This window comes from Schistocerca americana, chromosome 3 (assembly GCF_021461395.2).
Source record: "Schistocerca americana isolate TAMUIC-IGC-003095 chromosome 3, iqSchAmer2.1, whole genome shotgun sequence".
In the NCBI taxonomy this organism is placed as follows: domain Eukaryota; kingdom Metazoa; phylum Arthropoda; class Insecta; order Orthoptera; family Acrididae; genus Schistocerca; species Schistocerca americana.
Genome location: NC_060121.1, coordinates 566,215,841 through 566,232,547, shown reverse-complemented (window position 1 = coordinate 566,232,547; position 16,707 = coordinate 566,215,841). Strand labels below are relative to the sequence as shown.

Here is a 16,707-nt window from a genome sequence, read left to right as displayed (position 1 = left end):
GGGGATGATGCGATTCTGTAACATGTCGGCGTACCTCTCACCCGTTACGGTAGCAGTTACTGACGTTTTGCTGTCCAGCGCCATCTGTCGGACAGTTTGTGAACTCCGTTTTTTTTGGTTCTAATAAAACCCCATGTCATTCCAAGCACATGTGTCAATTTTTACCTCTCTATCTACATTATTCCGTGGTTTATTAAGTTTTCAAATTTATACTGACTTTTTGATCACCCTGTATATTCAGCCGTTGAGGAGGCACGAAGCGTCACGTATGAACGCATTATAAGCTGATCTTTTCATTATGCGCCGTTCGACAGTGTGAACTTCCATTAAAGAGGACAGCGGTTTAAGTCTCCTTTGGGCCATCCAGATTTATGTTTTCCAGTTTCCCTAAATCACCTCAGGAAATGCCAAGAAGATCATTTGCTATGGACCCGGCGATTTCTTTGTCTGTCCTCCCCTAATCCAAGATGTTCTCTGTCTCTCTCCGTCGACAGAATTTGAGGTTAATCGTTCTCCTTCTACCCTTTAAGCATGCAACCCGTCATGTGGCGAATCAGTGATAGCTCACTTTCGCTATAAGGCGTTCATAAGAGAGACCAGTGAAAGCGTGCCTTAATTTTGGACCGTTACACGATGGTCACCGATAACAATTGTTCCTAAAGGGACTGCACGCGCACCAATCGACCGACCGACAAATTGGACGTATGTAGACGTTTTGACTGGCCGACCGACGGACTTTCCTCGTCGAGATGTCGGCCGGGTAGGTCCACCCGACAGCTGACCGCCGTCAGCACTCCACCCTACAAACTGGTGTTGCGCTGCCCTACAGATGTTCGTCTTTTGTCAATGTGCACGGGATTAAATGGCTCTGAGCACTATGGGACTTAACATCCATGGTCATCAGTCCCCTAGAACTTAGAACTACTTAAACCTAACTAACCTAAGGACATCACACAACACCCAGCCATCACGAGGCAGAGAAATGCACGGGATTAAATGCTGTTCTGATACACATGACAGGGTGCGAGGCGAACAAAACCTTAAGGACAGAGTTTCTGGAGAAATTTTAAGACTGCAGATGTTTGTGGGACACGCCGTACGAGGAGTATAGCAATACACATGCAAGAAATGAAGTATTTTTAAATTTTTTAACGACTCCATAGTGATTTCATGTGGAGCATAGAATAAAAGTCCGTCGATCTTCCGTATTCCTGTTTTTAGGTTATATTTCTGATACATATGAGAAATGAAATCTGAAGATCGAAATATTGACATTTAATGGAGATTAATTCATAAAATATACTTGCTTCATTTTTATAAGTGTTAAAAAAGTCCAGCCTATATCTAAGCCCTCTGCTATTGAGAGCAAAGTAATTTTATTACCGCTGCTAAATGCTTCATTTGTTATGTGTTTGACGTTGTTTTTATTGAATTATGTGCGCCATCGCCATGTGTGTTCTTTCTTCTTCGAATCTGAAATGAGTTTCTTAAACTTACAGGTCATCTTTTATGCTACATACATAAATAAATTAATAACGTTTACATGAACGTCTTTTGTTTTATTTATTTTGCTTTAGTTTGATGTATTTCCTCAATCAGCTATGAATCTCGTTGTACGATTCAGGAATCATTTTAGTTAATAATTGAGGGGATACGACTGCACTTTCTGCGAGTGGCTAGAAATCATATTGTGACTAACAGCCTCTCCTCGCAGGATACACTCTCATGACTGTATACTTTTTCGTTAAGAACCGTTTGATGATGTTCAGCAGTTTCCAAACGTATGATACATCCATTCTTAGATAACTACGGAAATCAACGGCTCCTAGCTGGTTAAGTGAGGAAACGTAGGTGATTTCTTTTCTTGTATTAGCCACTTCTCAAATGTTCAAATGTGTGTGAAATCTTATGGGACTTAACTGCTAAGGTCATCAGTCCCTAAGCTTACACACTACTTAACCTAAAGTATCCTAAGGACAAACACACACACCCACGCCCGAGGGAGGACTCGAACCTCCGCCGGGACTAGCCGCACAGTCCATGATTGCAGCGCCTGAGACCGCTCGGCTAATCCCGCGCGGCTTAGCCATTTCTTTGCACACGGTTTTCTCTCGTTGTTTTCTTATATTTTTTTAATTTTTTTGTGGCCTTGTTTCTTCCAAAACAGCCGAGGCAAAACCCGTTTTTGTTTCTCTGTAAAACCACGCGGGATCCTGTAGAACGTAAACTCAATGCACCTAAGATATACAAATCACAACAAGAGGGCGGATGAACATAGTTCCAAAACGGGACACAGCCAATCAAAACTTCAATTCATTCCATCTTTCACTCCTGTATTGGGTGACACATCTTTGTCGAAATCAATTTCAGTTATAATTCATTTTATTTGTTTCTATTTCTAGACCGTCTACTGGTAATCGAACGAAATAATGGAACTATAACTAGAGCAGATCGTTTATATATAAAAAAATTTGGAAAAATAAATATTCCCCGCAGGAAAAATAGTTATTCCATGACCCACTACATAACATGGACTTTCTTTTTTTTTTTTTTATTAGCATAGCTCAAAGTTCCTTTTGAAAACTGAGATATAATAAAACAACAAGTTCTCGATTTTGTTAAGTAAAATTAATTCTATGTTTCATGTAAGAAGTAATAATATGTAGTAATTTATAAGTTAAACAAAAATAATCAAAAGAAATATGCATTAATAACTTCACCAGTGCCGGTTCAAAACTCGGATCCAAATGCGGGATGAGAATTATGTACGTTATTGCGTCTCGTCTATACTCAAGACGGCTTAGAAAATCCATGACAGCTCACAGCGCTATTGCCAGCTTTCAACGGCTGTCGAAAACAGTAATCGTCTACAGAGCTGTGACAACACTGAGACATTGCCATGGAGACGTTTACAAAATCGCGCTAAGTTACTGTTTCAAGCAGGCCCGCGAAACTGCTGTGCCCAGGTCACTGCAGTTGACAGGGATAAACTTAGTCCGACTCAGCTATACTTCCGTGTTGCATCCGCTTGCTGACACATTATTTCCGTGTACAGCGGAACTCGTTCGCGCGGCCGATTCCATACCATGTGATGTCACACCGTGCAGATAATTCCGGCGTTAAAGGAATAACAACCATCCACTCGAGTATTCAATTAATGTAACTCACACGCAGTGTCGGCTGGAAAGCCAAAATTGGGAGTCAGCATAGTTTTATTATCTTTTTTAAATCATACCACTTTTAATTACTCGAGTTGCAGTCACTGAGCCGGCCGCGGTGGCCGAGCGGTTCTAGGCCCTTCAGTCCGGAACCGCTCGATTGCTACGGTCGCAGGTTCGAATCCTGCCTCGGTCATGGATGTGTGTGATGTCCTTAGGTTAGTTAGGTTTAAGTGGTTCTTTCTAGGGGAATGATGACCTCAGATATTAAGTCCAATGTTGCTCAGAGCCAATTGAACCATTTTTTGCAGTTAATCAAACTGGGAAGCAAGGGAATTTATGGGAGAACTTGAGAAAAATAAGGGATTGCTCGATAGGGCACATCCTGAGGCATCAAGGTACCGCTAATTTGGTACTGAAGGAAAGTGTGTGTGTGTGTGTGTGTGTGTGTGTGTGTGTGTGGGTGGGTGTGTGTGGGCGGGTGGGAGGGGGGAGGGGAAGTAAAAATTGCAGAGAGAGTCCAATAGGTGATTACAGTAGGCAGGTTCAAATAAACGGAGGTCGCAGTAGTTATGCAGGAACAAAAAGGCTGGCACAAAATAGACTAGTGTAGAGAGCCACATGAAACCAAACTTCGGACTGGACCCACACTTCATGGCATTAAACAATGAATAGTTATAGTTGTTGCTATTACTGCTATAGGACTACATACTTTAGTAAATATAGTCTTCAGTCTTCCCGATCGCATGGAGCAACACCACACTACAGAACTAACTCACTACGGAACTACTGGCATAAAACAGTATTCATACAGATGCGTAATGAAAAGAAAGTGCTGACTGACCTCAAAACATCTGGAAGGTATTTTGGACATTCTCACCACATTCTGCACAACAGATATGCAATCAAAAATGTGGAAGACTTTCATTCGTGCTATAAATTTTTAATTTAGTATAAGAACGTGAGAGTCTTCGTTTTCTTTCTCCTATATTTATTTTAGAAATTCCAATCAGTCCAAACAGACGCGAGACTGAATAAAAAAATAGGAAAGATGAGATGGTGGTTTAATGCTTCAAGTGTTCCACATAGTCTCTCCCAACTTGATTACAACGCACATAGCTTTCATACAAGCATGTGAAACCGTCAGAAAAGTCCTTCTTTGGGACGTTGTTCAACTTGCACATGTGCATCTTCTTCGGTCTTGGCGAGCCATCAGAGACTCAACTGTACTCTCTCGTTTTGTGGTAGCTTCATACTGGTAACACCAAGTCTCGCCACCCATGGTGATTTATTCCGCGTTTTGCATTTCAGTCAAGTCGTTGCAGGCGTCCATCCGTCGTTGTTTTAGTGCGAGAATTAAGTTGTGCGGGACAAAGTTTGCTCACGCTTTTCTTTTCTTCAGAACGTAATTAGAGATATAGCCCGTTGCCACAGTGCAGTTTGCGAGACGAGCAACGTTGACACCCTATGGTCACACGTCCACTACTTAACGCTGCCTGCTCACAAATGACCTGTCAACTGCACATTTGTTATTTACAGTTGGTAGCACAACTGCCACCGTCGTTACTGCTCTGGCGTCGCTTGTACGACAGGAATGCAATCAGTCTTGGAACTTGACGGACGGTTTACAGCAGAAGGCTTGTGATGCTGTGTGCTTTCCCGTTAGTTGCAAAATTCTCTCACATTTCCTCAGATTTAGCTTTTTGTTATTACTAATGAGCACCAATTTAGTCAAGTTCAGCCTGAAGGCAGCCAGAATTTGGCCAACGAGGAGATTTGAAGTCGCTGTTTACTCTTGCTCATCACAGCGATTAGCACCCAAGCCCTCCAGAGTGTGTGATGTAATGAGGGCGTAAGATGCTGTAATCTATGTGTTGTTTGGTAAAGTTAAGTTCGTTGATGAACTTTGAGCAGGGTCTGTTCCAGCATCGGGTTCCATCCTTTCTCCCATACCCATACGCAACAGCTCAAACTCAAAACGACCACTACTTTAGTACACTGTACAAGAGCTGGTCTCACTATCATGCGACCCGCCGAATGGAAGTCCGATCGATTTACACGAAATGTAGTTCATTTTAGGAAGTTACAGTTACGTCATAAATACAGCTAACCATAGTCAAGGAGCAACTGAGCACAGTCAAATGTGTTTACACAACTAACGTCACGTTTATTTTGAACACATGCAGACTGCAATTCGCAGAAACCTATACGTCAACCTATTAGGGTTAGCTAGTGAGCTTATATGTCCGCCTCTGTGGATGATTGGTCAGCGTAGATGGCTACCGTGCGGGGGATCCTGTTTCTACTCCCGGTACTACTAAGGATTTTTCCTTGGTGGGAAGACTGCTACGGACTGTACTCAGTTCATGATGCCAATTGAGGGGCTACGAATTTAAAGTAGCGGCCGCACTGTTTGAAAAGTCAGGAAAATGGCTTGAAATGCTGCGTGCTTACCACATGCCCGTCCATATCTCGTCTATATAACGACGCAGGGTTGGTTGACACCCTTGGGCCTTCACGGCCTGGACCACGAGTTCGTTACTTAATTAACTCCTATAACCACCACAGCGTGCGTCGAACTAACCTGTTACCCGCAGAAATACGAGGACTATTCATAAGTTAATCTCCGACTGGCTACTAAAAATAAACAAATGCTTGTAGCTTCATGACTCTGAGATGTTGGAACAAGAGACTGAAAATCACGTAGCTTCAGTTTGCTCTCCGTTTCTTTCGTCGGTGTGTGCGACTGAAATAGATAGCGTTATCGCTCCTCCCGCCATCAGTGAGGTACGTTCTATTATTGGCTTCCTGTCAGCAGAACGAGTCACTGCTACCGAGATTCAGTAGAGACTGTGGCGTCGAATGAATACAGTAAGCTGATTCAGAAGGATGTAGGTTGCAGTAGGTACTCGGAGATGAAGAAGCTTGCACAGGATAGGGTAGTATGGAGAGCTGCGTCAAACCAGTCTCTGGACTGAAGACCACAACAACAACAACAACAACAACAGCAGCATATAGGGATGCGGTAATGAGTGGTAATGCTGCGACGGGGTGGTGCAGAAAAGTCATGGCTGGTCTCATAAATATGCATGATGAAAGTGGCCGAGAAAGACATTCAGATGTGAGGATCAACTTGTGCAACGTCTTGATGAAACAGCGTGCGAGACGTCGGTTCGCAGTTTACAGAGTTTCGGACGATGTGCCTCAGATTTCAAGCATAATCCTCTTTAACACTGTTCCATGTAGGTTAGGTTATAATAATTTTAATGCATAGTGCATATAAAAGTGTATCACTGATGCTCAGAAAACTGAAAGGTGGTCCGGTCTTGACACTCTATCATTGTAACCGCGAAAAAGAGGAGGAACTTCTGAAAATATTGGTGACTGGGGACGAGACATGCGTCCCGTGCGTGGACTCTGATAGTTAGGAACAGTCTAGACAGTGACTGCGAACTCATTTTGACACTAAGCCCAAAAAATTTAAGCAGACGCTGTCAAACCTCAAAATGATGGTTGCAGGTTTTTGCTGTAAACAAAGAAATTACGATAACAGATTTCATGAGAGTAACTCGTGAGAGTATTGTAATGTCACAGGTTTATACTAGGACAGTTACGAAACTCCGAAGATCAATCAAAAATAAAGGGCATGCGACGACTGCTGAAGGGATCATTCTCCCCGTCGACCAATCTTTTTCTAAAAGTCATCGGATTGCTCAAGCAATAAAACTATCCTACTTTTTCCGTCCTATAAAAATTTAGGAAAGTTTTGAGAGTAGATTTTTATGGCTTACAGCTCATCTTTGTCATACGGAATGGAATAAACTGTAGGTATGAGGGCTATTCATAAATTAACCTCCGATTTCCTATTAAAAGTCAACGGCTTTACCATAGTGTTAACATCGGTTCCTGTCGGATCACCGAAGTTAAGTTCTGTCGTGACATAAAATCGATAAAGTTGCGAAAATTGACGGAAAATACGTATAGATTTAGGGAAAATGTGGAGGAATGAGGAAGTACTTGCATGTCTTCTGCTTGGTGCACGAAAGTTCTTATACATGGGAACGAGTATGGTATTGCAAGAGGCCTACGAGAAAAAAGTTGACATGAAACTACCGGGAACAGTCATTTTTCGTGGAAAGCGATAAGACGGTTGGAATAGAATTTTGAATATAGATAACCACCAAATGTCACAAGTCCAGGTGTCACCCCAAAGTTATCGGCAGCTAAAGAGCGTTGTATTACCAGCTGGAATGACTGCAATATACAATTACAAAATGGATCGCGTGTTTGACCCTGTGCAGGACTGCTTAGATACTTCGAACCCTAACAATCGGTATTTACAATGAGCTCCTCTATTCTCTTGACCAATCACAACCATGCAGTCAGCTAACAAATACCTCACAAGCAGTTGTTTTTTTCGTTCTTCTCTCGAAGCGTATCAGTTGTGTGGTACAACCTGCTATCTACTCGTATACAACTGCGTGTTCTGTGTGTGACTTAGAGCATTATCTACCTGCGATCATCAGCAGCAAACCTCTTCATACCACAGTCTTTAGAGGACTTCCAACTCATTTGTGATGAAAAATGTCCATCGATCGAAAACTTGTTTCGGTACCCTCTTCAAGAAGAACGGAGATGTAAGCCAAGTAGTACATTTCTCTTCTGCACATCTTGGACGTAAATCGTGTCTTCAGTTTGATATAGGTACTAACCGACTGTTACTGTACTTCCCACGCTCGTGCTATCCTGAATGCATACAAGTGGATGATCGGGGAGAGGGCAAGTCTTAGGATTTTTAGAAGGTTGGTTTATAAGGTGCGCAAATATTCTCGTAGGAAGTAGGTATGTCAGCAATATGAATATATACATATGGAAAACTGTGGAAAAATATGGAAAATGAAATAAAATCGGTAAAATTCGTGGAAATCCTAGTATAGATACTAAAAATTGAAGTGAGATACGTAAAAATTGTGGGAAGTACCATGAAATATGTAAAATTGCAAAAAACTAGTAAAATTACGAAAATTGACTGAGAACACATAAAATTAGAGACAAATGCCATGAAATGAGTACTGAGTAAAATCAATAAAATTGCGTCTTCTGGAGGAGGAAAGTCGACTGATGCTACATATATACACTCCTGGAAATTGAAATAAGAACACCGTGAATTCATTGTCCCAGGAAGGGGAAACTTTATTGACACATTCCTGGGGTCAGATACATCACATGATCACACTGACAGAACCACAGGCACATAGACACAGGCAACAGAGCATGCACAATGTCGGCACTAGTACAGTGTATATCCACCTTTCGCAGCAATGCAGGCTGCTATTCTCCCATGGAGACGATCGTAGAGATGCTGGATGTAATCCTGTGGAACGGCTTGCCATGCCATTTCCACCTGGCGCCTCAGTTGGACCAGCGTTCGTGCTGGACGTGCAGACCGCGTGAGACGACGCTTCATCCAGTCCCAAACATGCTCAATGGGGGACAGATCCGGAGATCTTGCTGGCCAGGGTAGTTGACTTACACCTTCTAGAGCACGTTGGGTGGCACGGGATACATGCGGACGTGCATTGTCCTGTTGGAACAGCAAATTCCCTTGCCGGTCTAGGAATGGTAGAACGATGGGTTCGATGACGGTTTGGATGTACCGTGCACTATTCAGTGTCCCCTCGACGATCACCAGTGGTGTACGGCCAGTGTAGGAGATCGCTCCCCACACCATGATGCCGGGTGTTGGCCCTGTGTGCCTCGGTCGTATGCAGTCCTGATTGTGGCGCTCACCTGCACGGCGCCAAACACGCATACGACCATCATTGGCACCAAGGCAGAAGCGACTCTCATCGCTGAAGACGACACGTCTCCATTCGTCCCTCCATTCACGCCTGTCGCGACACCACTAGAGGCGGGCTGCACAATGTTGGGGCGTGAGCGGAAGACGGCCTAACGGTGTGCGGGACCGTAGCCCAGCTTCATGGAGACGATTGCGAATGGTCCTCGCCGATACCCCAGAAGCAACAGTGTCCCTAATTTGCTGGGAAGTGGCGGTGCGGTCCCCTACGGCACTGCGTAGGATCCTACGGTCTTGGCGTGCATCCGTGCGTCGCTGCGTTCCGGTCCCAGGTCGACGGGCACGTGCACCTTCCGCCGACCACTGGCGACAACATCGATGTACTGTGGAGACCTCACGCCCCACGTGTTGAGCAATTCGGCGGTACGTCCACCCGGCCTCCCGCATGCCCACTATACGCCCTCGCTCAAAGTCCGTCAACTGCACATACGGTTCACGTCCACGCTGTCGCGGCATGCTACCAGTGTTAAAGACTGCGATGGAGCTCCGTATGCCACGGCAAACTGGCTGACACTGACGGCGGCGGTGCACAAATGCTGCGCAGCTAGCGCCATTCGACGGCCAACACCGCGGTTCCTGGTGTGTCCGCTGTGCCGTGCGTGTGATAATTGCTTGTACAGCCCTCTCGCAGTGTCCGGAGCCAGTATGGTGGGTCTGACACACCGGTGTCAATGTGTTCTTTTTTCCATTTCCAGGAGTGTACACCTTAGTAGTGGAGAGAGAAGGCACTCTAGAGACGTGGCGTCAAGACGAACGGCAATATTATTCTGATCATGAGGAGCACAGCCTAACATCGGGGACCATTACTTCAGTGTGCAAGATGAAGGTTACCAGGGGCGGTGATAAACTGCGGTAAGATTGTTACATCCCCTCTGGCTACTGATCTTGGTGTTTATTTCCTTGTAAGTTGTCACTGTTTGGTCGTATGCATTTTAGGCTGTCATTGATCGTTTTATAGGGCTGTCGTGAACGTATAATAATTTCCGTACTGTAATCGGGCTTGAACGTCGTAAACAGCAGGAGTCATACGTCTCTGGAAACCTATGTAGTGTTTGTGTTGCAAAGAATCGATGTTTTGTTTGGTGCGCAAGGCAGTAATTTTATAAATTTACAGTTTGTCACCATAGTTTATCGTAGAGAAACTTTAAGGGAGAATGTATGTCATGCACTGGAAATATATTTCTTATTTTGGAATATTAACAGCACTGCATTCCATGCGACTAACAGGTCGAAAACCGCACTGATCTAGCATTATAGCGTGTTTTAAGTGCAGAACCACGTAGCCTTAGGAACGCATGTGTTTATGTTCCACGATCATTTCTCTCTTATCAATACCTTCTTAGTACAGACCACAGACACTAGAACAATACTCCTGAACTGATGGCGCAGTTGATTTACGTAAAATGTTTCAAACTAAGTCTGTCATAGAGCTCCATCTGGAAAGACCATGTGCACTTGGATGGGCGCCGTGATTAAGACTGGTGTGGAACAGTCTTCTCTGAACAGCAGTTACGGACTCGGCTTGCCCTGTTCCTTCATGATATGTGGATTTAGCGCATATAGTAGCCTTATATTTCTGGTGAACTGCAAATTAAATCGATGACAGTGGTGCAAGGGGTGGGAAGTTGGTCAAAGGCAATACAGGGAGCTCTTTCAATCTCCAACTTTATCTCAGGAATGCGAGAATGCTCTGTGACTCCCATCCATATAGGGAAAGAAGGGCAATCGTAATCGTAAATTAAGCACTGTGATCGAAGTGCTAGAAATATGTAGATCGGTATAGCATTCTGTCTGGTTTCCTTTGGTATATACAGGGTGTTACAAAAAGGTACGGCCAAACTTTCAGGAAACATTCCTCACACACAAATAAAGAAAAGATGTTATGTGGACCTGTGTCCGGGACGCTTAATTTCCGTGTTAGAGCTCATTTTAGTTTCGTTAGTATGTACTGTACTTCCTCGATTCACCGCCAGTTGGCCCAATTGAAGGAAGGTAATGTTGACTTCGGTGCTTGTGTTGACATGCGACTCATTGCTCTACAGTACTAGCATCAAGCACATCAGTACGTAGCATCAACCGGTTAGTAATCATCACGAACGTGGTTTTGCAGTCAGTGCAATGTTTACAAATGCGGAGTTGGCAGATGCCCATTTGATGTATGGATCAGCACGGGGCAATAGCAGTGGCGCGGTACGTTTGTATCGAGACAGATTTCCAGAACGAAGGTGTCCCGACAGGAAGACGTTCGAAGCAATTGATCGGCGTCTTAGGGAGCACGGAACATTCCAGCCTATGACTCGCGACTGGGGAAGACCTAGAACGAAGAGGACGTCTGCAACGGACGAGGCAATTCTTCAAGCAGTTGACGATAGCCCTAATGTCAGCGTCAGAGAAGTTGCTGCTTTACAAGGTAACGTTGAACACGTCACTGTATGGAGAGTGCTACGGGAGAACCAGTTGTTTCCGTACCATGCACAGCGTGTGCAGGCACTATCAGCAGCTGATTGGCCTCCACGGGTACACTTCTGCGAATGGTTCATCCAACAATGTGTCAATCCTCATTTCAGTGCAAATGTTCTCTTTACGGATGAGGCTTCATTCCATCGTGATCAAATTGTAAATTTTCACGATCAACATGTGTGGGCTGACGAGAATACGCACGCAATTGTGCAATCACGTCATCAACACAGATTTTCTGTGAACGTTTGGGCAGGCATTGTTGGTGATGTCTTGATTGGGCCCCACGTTCTTCTACCTACGCTCAATGGAGCACGTTATCATGATTTCATACGGGATACTCTACCTGTGCTGCTAGAACATGTGCCTTTACTTGTACGACACAACATGTTGTTCATGCACGATGGAGCTCCTGCACATTTCAGTCGAAGTGTTCGTAAGCTTCTCAACAACAGATTCGGTGACCGATGGATTGGTAGAGGCGGACCAATTCCATGGCCTCCACGCTCTCCTGACCTCAACCCTCTTGACTTTCATTTATGGGGGCATTTGAAAGGTCTTGTCTACGCAACCACGGTAGCAAATTTAGAGACTCTTCGTGCTCGTATTGTGGACGGCTGTGATACAATACGCCATTCTCCAGGGGTGCATCAGCGCATCAGGGATTCCATGCGAAGGAAGGTGGATGCATGTATCCTCGCTAAGGGAGGACGTTTTGAACATTTCCTGTAACAAAGTGTTTGAAGTCACGCTGGTGCGTTCTGTTGCTGTGTGTTTCCATTCCATGTTTAATGTGATTTGAAGAGAAGTAATAAAATGAGCTCTAACATGGAAAGTAAGCGTTTCCGGACACATGTCCACGTAACATATTTTCTTTCTTTGTGTGTGAGGAATGTTTCCTGAAAGTTTGGCCGTACCTTTTTGTAACACCCTGTATATATATGTATGTTCGAGAATTAACAATGAATGGGTGTACTACACAGTCATCTTCAAATTATGGAAAAACGTGTAAAATTGCTAAAATTGATCACACTATCAACTATGGTGCTTATTACAGTACATCGGCGGTGTCTTTTGCATGCCATCCATACAATAGTACACTGTTGATTGCCACATATTGACTGACTGACATTGCTTGTTTGAGATGAATAGAGAGTCCTGGTGCGGGGCAACGCCCTCTTGGGAGGGCCTGCACCAAAACAGCGATCACGTACATGACTGCAATATGAGGGATCAATAGAAATGGAACACCTAGATGTCTGCTATCACCTCACTGCAAAAGATGACTTTGTATGTAGAGGTCGGACAGCTGTTTTGAAACGCTCCCCAATGGTGCTAAACTCTTCCAGTTCCCATATAATGTGATGTCATCTGCATTTTTTTGTCAATAAGAAACACCGCCTCTGTCTTACATTTCAATCATAGTGTGTTCTGGAAGCAGCAGCAGCATAATTTACACCATGTGATGTCCAGTTTTCTGTGAGAGAGAATGGATCGAGACATATTAATGTTGGTTTAGTACCTGGTGCAGCCCTCGAAGTCATGATGGTGGTGTATGTAGCTGTAGTCATACACTGCTTGGATGTGTCACAGCAGAAAAAACAATGTATCAAACAACGATACAGGGAACCTCACTTGCAATTAATAGTTTGTGGGATATGGTCGTCCTACAGTACAGGTGACAAAACTTTACGCTGGTCTATGGAAGCGACTTCGATCATGAGCCATCTGCTCCACTGAACCAATACCTATATGTTTAATAGGATCGCTACATATGCTCGATTCTAGCATGCAGGTGCTATTTGTTTTCGGTATATCAGAAGACAGAGATGCGGTAATATCAAGTTTTCTACCGGGTGATGTTAGTGAAGTTTTTATAGGTCACAGTTTTTCTCTGTTGGATGGTATAAAAGAAACGAGGAAGGAGAGAATGTTTGGGTGACAGACATGAATGTATCACCTTAGGACTGCAGTACCTGTATGTCATTTGGAGACACACCGCAATGCAGTAGCAAGATCCTCATCCTTCTTCCAGTTCCTGTATGATGTGGAGTCTTGCTCATTTTCACCGCCATAACTGCTTGTAGTGTATTTTTTTACTACCTCGTGTTGGCGGAAAAAGCTTCATTTGGCGCTGGCCTTACACATTGTGTACAAACACTGGTAGCAGTTACTTCTGTAAAATATCTGGGAGTATGCGTGCGGAACGATTTGAAGTGGAATGATCATATAAAATTAATTGTTGGTAAGGCGGGTACCAGGTTGAGATTAATTGGGAGACTTCTTAGAAAATGTAGTCCATCAACAAAGGAGGTGGCTTACAAAACACTCGTTCGACCTATACTTGAGTATTGCTCATCAGTGTGGGATCCGTACCAGATCGGTCTGACGGAGCAGATAGAAAAGATCCAAAGAAGAGCGGCGCGTTTCGTCACAGGGTTATTTGGTAACCGTGATAGCGTTACGGAGATGTTTAATAAACTCAAGTGGCAGACTCTGCAAGAGAGGCGCTCTGCATCGCGGTGTAGCTTGCTCGCCAGGTTTCGAGAGGGTGCGTTTCTGGATGAGGTATCGAATATATTGCTTCCCCCTAGTTATACCTCCCGAGGAGATCACGAATGTAAAATTAGAGAGATTAGAGCGCGCACGGAGGCTTTCAGACAGTCGTTCTTCCCGCGAACCATACGCGACTGGAACAGGAAATGGAGGTAATGACAGTGGCACGTAAAGTGCCCTCCGCCACCCACCGTTGGGTGGCTTGCGGAGTATAAATGTAGATGTAGATGTAGGTACGACAACGTGCTCCCACGTCCACCGAGTGGTCAAAACATGGTCCTGTCGCATTAACTCAGCTCGTCCTGTTTCTCCATGGGATGCAGAATGTCTTAGATATAGCGCTCTCCTACTTCCGTTTAGTTCTGATTTAAATTGGAACGATCACATGGAAAAAGCTACAAGGAGGATGGGGCAGAGACTGAGGAGCAGTTACAAGATGCAGAGGGACTGTCTAAAAAAGCATGCTGGATTTTTTGCTGTGTGGGATCCTTAGCACATAGGTTCAGAAAAGGCGACTCGTTTTGAGTTATGATAGTGGCACAAATATGATTCGCCAGTAGCTGTAATCTTTAAAAGATATCTCCGTACGATCCTGTGCAAGTATGCGGTTGAATGGATAGATCTGATTCCAAATGGCAGACAGCATTTCTACCAGAAAGCATAAACTTTTAGCGACTCTTATGTGTGTGTGCCTGTAGAACCAAGACAGCTTTTTATGCAGGGTGACAGTAATACTTGTGAACGTGTTTTTAAGAGTGCGGTCCTTATGCAAAATGTATGTTGCCGGCAGCTTTAAATGTCTGTTCTTGATAGTGTTCGCCGAAAAGAACATTGTCTTCTCTCCAGGGATTTCCATTTCAGCTACCTGGTGAGTGTAATCCGACAGCTGGAAAAAAAGTCACTTACTGTGCAAAGTGACTCTCATGATCAATTTAATTAATTAGGCTATCAGTTCGATATCAAAGAAGCGCCACCTGATCAGTGGAAGCGATGTGTAGGTAGCACGGATATGATTCTTGACTCGGATCGGTAATCAGGCGTCTTTTTTCGTTGCGGGGATATCTTTTAACGGAATTCCAATCTCCCAACTATATAGAGAGAGACAACCATCATAATAAAATCAGTTGTATTACCGAATTTATAAAGTGATATGTAGTATAAACCTGATATTTCCAACTTCTCTGTGCTATTACCTTTGTATGTTGCTAGGCATTTGGGTACTTTGCTGGAGTTCGAAAATGAGGAGGCATCCTGTGATAGAACTAGATCTTAGCATTCCATGATGAGCCAAAAGTAAGTTTAATATTCTAGTCCTGTGATGTCTGATGTAACAAATTAGAACAGATTTTTTTTCTACCTGATGAGTAAATATTTAGAGGAAATGTAGCCTATGTCATACTGTTACAGGACTTTCACAACAAGTAAAGATACTTTAGCGATGTGAAAAGAACGTGTATGCCATGATTTCTTCTGTCTTTGAAAATAACTTGTATAAAAGAGTGGAAAGAACGTGTATGCCATGATTTCTTCTGTCTTTGAAAATAACTTGTATAAAAGAGTGGAAATCAACTCCGCCATTGCCGGTCCCAAGCCCGGATCCTCATCTTACAAGTGATGAGGGAGGAGGAGGGGGAGGAGTAACAACCTCGTAAAAAAACCTGGGTCCATCTGGCTCCGGATGGTAGCACCCTGTGAGGGCCCCTGCCTAGGGCTACGGGGGAAAACCGGTCAACGGTCTCATAGGCGGATGAGGAATTTTTAACTCCCAACGGCTGAGAGAGCGGAGGAACCAAAAATCTATAACTGCAAGCGTCTGTACCCAGATTGGGCGGCTTGTGGGCAGCGTCTGTTCCTCATGTTAGAGGCGGCTGTTTCAAGAAACCTTCTAACGCTAACAACGTTAGTCGTATTCCTGGTAGGTTACGCAAGTAATCTCCCCAACTTTGAAGAATTTCAACAGTTACAATCTTAACGCATGATGGAAATGTCTTTCAATAACGAAACTACCCCAGGTGGCCAATCCACCGTCGGCAACGACGCAAGCAGACCCATGGATTCTGGGAGTCTGCAACACCATGCAAATCCAACAAGATTAAACCCAGAAAAATCTTCAACATAGCAACTCTCAACATAAACTCCCTTCTCAAAGTGGGAAAACTTAAGCACCTTACAGACCAGTTACACACGGAAGACATACAAATTGTGGCGCTACAAGAAACTCGCTTCACTGATGAAAACACATTTGAATCAAACAAATTCAGAATATTTAAAGGAAAACCTGGAAAAATTGTAATGAAGAAATGCCCTCAGCTTGGCACAGCTTTTGCTGTAAACACAAAAATTCTGAACTCTGTCGAACATTTTTGGTCAACATCATCGAGAACATCTTTCCTCACTTTTCGATGTGCAAATAAAAAATACACATTAATCAATGTTCACGCTCCCACAAATGACAAAAATAATGCTAAAAAATAGGGAAGAAACAGATGAATTCTGGGAAAACCTTAAGGATCATATATCAGAAATCCCAGAAAACAATGCAAAAATACTTCTAGGAGATTTTAACGCTCAGATTGGAAAAGAAAAGAAATTCCGCGATATTGTCGGCAACTTTCCCGCACACAAACGAACCAACAAAAATGGAGAAAGGTTAATTATGCTCTGTAAGCAGTTTAAACT

General features: G+C 43.8%; 1 protein-coding gene across 1 annotated transcript in view; it reads right to left on the bottom strand.

The window, feature by feature from the left end:
• LOC124605694 (tripartite motif-containing protein 2-like) overlaps positions 1-16,707 on the bottom strand; it is a 423,009-nt gene that overhangs the window by 285,783 nt on the left and 120,519 nt on the right. The gene's annotated exons all lie outside the window — the stretch shown is intronic.